Raw genomic sequence first — 4104 nt, forward strand, 5'->3', positions numbered from 1 at the left:
AGAAGAAGAAGAAGAAGAAGAAGAAGAAGAAGAAGAAGAAGAAGAAGCCGCCGCTGCCACCAGGTGTGCTTGCACAGGCCTAACATTCCAGCACTCAAAAGGCAGAAGCAGGTGGAACTCTGAGTTCAAGGCCAAACGGGCTCTACACAGTGAGTTCCAGGACAGCCAGGACTCCACAGAGAAACTCTGTCTCAAAAATAAACAAAAAAAGGGGGTTGGAGTGGGGGCTGGAGCGATGGCTTAGCAGTTAAGAACACTGGCTGTTTCTTCCAGAGGACATGAGTTCAATTCCCAGCACCTACATAGCAGCTCAAAACTGCCTGTAAACTCCAGTTCCAGAGGATTCAAGACCCTCACACAGACATACATGCAGGCAAAACACCAGTACACATAAAATAAAAATAAATAAATCATTTAAAAACAATACAATAAAATTAGGAAAAAAAAAAGGAAATTACTTGCCCGGGTAACACACAAGTTAATTGGAACTGAAACAAAATTTCCAGTTATTTTTAATTTCTCTCTCTCTCTCTCTCTCTCTCTCAATCTCTTTCTCTTTTTCTCTCTCTCCCTGAGATGGTGTTTTTCTGTGTAGCCCTGGCTATCCTGTAGACCAAGCTGGCCTCAAACTCTCAGAGACACCCCTGCCTCTGCCTCCCAGAGTACTGGGATTAAGAGTGTGGGCCACCACCCCTGGCCCTCTGCCATCTTTTTAAAGATGGAAGCTGGGATCCTCAAGAGCAGAGGCTTCTGAAGACTGTGGTGGGAGAACAAACTGAGATAAGCAAGGAAAGCCAGCCATATTTCTTTCTTCTACCAAGATGCATCCACTAGGCTCTGCCTCCTGAATGCTAGGATGAAAGATGTGTGACATCATGACCTGCACAGTTCTCTTTAAAAAAAAAAAAAAAAAAATTTAAATAGAATTACATCACTTTCCCTCTCGTTTCCTTCCATCCAGCCCCTTCCAGCTGCACTCCCTTGAATTCCTCCCATGTCCCCCACTTCCAAGCTGATAGCCTCTTTTTCTTTTATTATTGTTGCTACATACATATGTATGTACATTTGTGCATAAATATGCATAAACACAACCTACTGTTTTGTTGGCGGTGTACATACGGTTTCAAGGCTAACCATTCTATCTTGGACAAGCAATAATGGAGCTCATCCCTAGGAAAGGCCAGTTCTCCTTTTCCCAACAGTCAATAGTTGCCTGTAGTTCTTTGTCTAGAGGTGGGACCCCTCAAACATTTTCCGCCTTCCACATTAACATGTTCGTTCATATTGGCATTGATCTGTTCTTGATTGTGCAGCTGTTTTTGTTGTTCTGCTTTGTTGTTTTTTTGGTTTTGTTTTTCAGTTTTTCGAGATAGGGTTTCTTTCTGAAGCCCTTGGCTGTCCTGGATCTAGCTCTTAAACCAGGCTGGCCTCAAGTTCACAGAGATTCACCTTCCTCTGCTCTCAAGGATTAAGATTGAAGATATGCAGCGCTGACGCCACCTCTGACTAATTGTGCAGCCATTTTTAGGAGAGACTGTGTAGTGGTTTGAATGACGTTAGCCCTTAATACATTTGAAGGTTTGGTTCCCAGTTGGTGGGCTGTTTAGAAAGGATTAGGAGGTGTGACCTTGTTGGAGGAGGTGTGTCTCTGGAGGGGAACTTTGAGGTTTCAAAAGCCTGTGCCAAGGCCAGTCTCACTCCGGCTGCCTCCCCTCCATCTTGCAGATAAGATGTAATCTCTCAACTACTGCCCCAGCACCCTGACTGCCTGCCTGCTCTCATACTCCCCATCTTGATGATTATGACCTTACTCTCTGAAACTGTAAGCAAGGCCCCAATTAAATGCTTGGTCATGGTGTCTCTTCACAGCAATAGACCAGTGACTGAGACAGACTGTTTCACACACAGCAAAATACAGACTTCCCAGTATTCTGTTTCTTACAGTATTTCCTCCTGATGTTCCCTGTAGATGCAGGAATTCTGACGTAGACGTATCCATCAAGTTTCTTAACTTAAATTTTCAGCTGTGTAAAAGCACCTGGGTGTTGACTGAGGCAAGCTGCCTAAGGCACCAGAGGCCCAGCAACTTCACAGACAGGAAGGAAGGTGGCTTACCAGAACAAATATGCATCTACCACAAACAAAACAAGAGGAATTCTGGGTCAGAATCTCTGATGTTTGCAGTCCCATATTGGGTTCAGCCTTTTGGCATAAGGCCCAAATACAAATCTACTAAAGTTGCTTACTCTTCACTGCGGATAAGAACATCAGAGAAGAGAGGAGAGGCAAGGGAATCTTGCTTGGAGAGATTGCTCTGAGGGCTAGGGAGAGAGGGGAGAGATAAGCACAGAGATAAGGCGCTAGGAAAAGAATGGCAAGCAGCTTTGCCTGGGTCCCAGCTCTGGCCTAACACAGCTTCTCAGGAACAGAACATCCCTCTACTGAGTAGACATTGAATAAACATTTTGAGCTCAACAAGGCCAGAAATCTTCTGTTTAGATGAAGCGATGGGAACTCTTCCAAGTGCAGGGAATACTTAAAAAAACAAAGGGAATGTAGAAGGACCCTTTACTTTTACACTGTGGATGGGTGCTAAAAACCCAGGCTCTGAGGGCAGGCAGCCTGTGGAGAAATGTGGGCCCACCACTTTCTGGCTAAGCAATCTTCAGTAAGCTAACTGAACTTCCTCATGCTTCTGTTTACTCAGCTCAAAACAAAACCAAATATGGGGAAAAAGAAATCTGCCTCAGGATTAAGAGAATTATCTGAGCTACTCGAACACAGCACACATAACACTGTTCTCATAGGGTAAGCACTCTACAAATATTAATTCTTATCATGATTGGAAGTTGCTGTCCATACAGAACCATTAACCTAAGCAAACGCCCTCCTGTCCTTCAACTGAACTCTGTTAGCATCCCAGACTTGTAAAGAATTTCTGCTTTATTAACAAAGATGACAAGACAGTTTAGATATAGCCTGCCCCCAAAGGCTGAAGAGTGGGACAGCACTGAGAGGTGGTGCTGCCTGATGGCAGGTTATAAGTGAGGTCATGGGTCACCACCTTGAAGTGGTTAGTCCAGAATCACAGAGTAGGTTCATTGCCATGAAGCCAGGTTATTACATAGCAAGGTCATACCACATGTTTATTAGCCTTTTGGTACACATATCTCCCTCTCTCCTCTACCATGAGCTAAGTGTCATCATCAGGCCCTCGTTAGAAGCCAGTGTCATGCTCTCAAACCTCTAGAAGAGTGATCCAAATAAACTTCTTTTACAACTAATATAGCCTCGAATATTTTGTTATATCAAAAGCCAACTAAGACAGAGGAGACAGAGGATAATCCAAACTAATGCGAGATATAGTTTGGATTATATATATATCGCATATATATATATATACACTAGCATAGTTAATAAACTGACCTATTTCTCTGGTCCAAGTATGAAAGTGATACAGTCAGCCATTCAAGCTAATTGGATAAATAGTGCCATCACTATTTATCCAAAGACCAAGAGTAGGTTTAGACATATAGATAAATGAAATAGTTTTGTCCTTAAAAAGGTAAGCTGTCAAGCTTTAATCCCCAGTTAAGAAAAAGAGGTGGGTGAATCTCTTAGTCTTGAACCAGCCAGGGCTACACAGTAGGGAAAACAAACAAACAAACAAACAAACAAAACAGTTCACTGTCAGACTAGACTAGGGGTGTAGGTCAGTGTAAAGCACTTGTTTAGCATGTGTGAGACACTGAAGTCAATCCCCAGTAGTGCAGTTAAGAAAAAAAACAAAAACAAAAACATGAGCCAGGCATAGTGGTGCATACCTTTAATCCCAGCCCTCAGTGAGGCAGAAGCAGGCAGATTTCTGTGAGTCTGAGGCCAGCCTGGTGTACAAATTGAGCCCAGGACAGCCAAAGCTACACAGGAAAACCCTGTCTCAGAGTAAAAAAGGAAGGAAGGAAGGAAGGAAGGTAGGAAGGAAGGAAGGGAGGGAGGGAGGGAGGGAGGGAAAGAAAGAGAGAGAGAGAGAGAGAAAGAAAGAAAGAAAGAAAGAAAGAAGAAAGAAAGAAAGAAAGAAAGAAAGAAAGAAAGAAAGAAAGAAAG

General features: G+C 43.2%; 1 protein-coding gene across 5 annotated transcripts in view; it reads right to left on the reverse strand.

The window, feature by feature from the left end:
• Positions 1 to 4104, reverse strand: part of Smim3 (small integral membrane protein 3) — a 29720-nt gene that overhangs the window by 15940 nt on the left and 9676 nt on the right. The window lies entirely within an intron of this gene.

The sequence above is a fragment of the Psammomys obesus genome, unplaced genomic scaffold (genome assembly GCF_907164565.1).
Source record: "Psammomys obesus unplaced genomic scaffold, mPsaObe1.curated_primary_1811, whole genome shotgun sequence".
In the NCBI taxonomy this organism is placed as follows: Eukaryota; Metazoa; Chordata; class Mammalia; order Rodentia; family Muridae; genus Psammomys; species Psammomys obesus.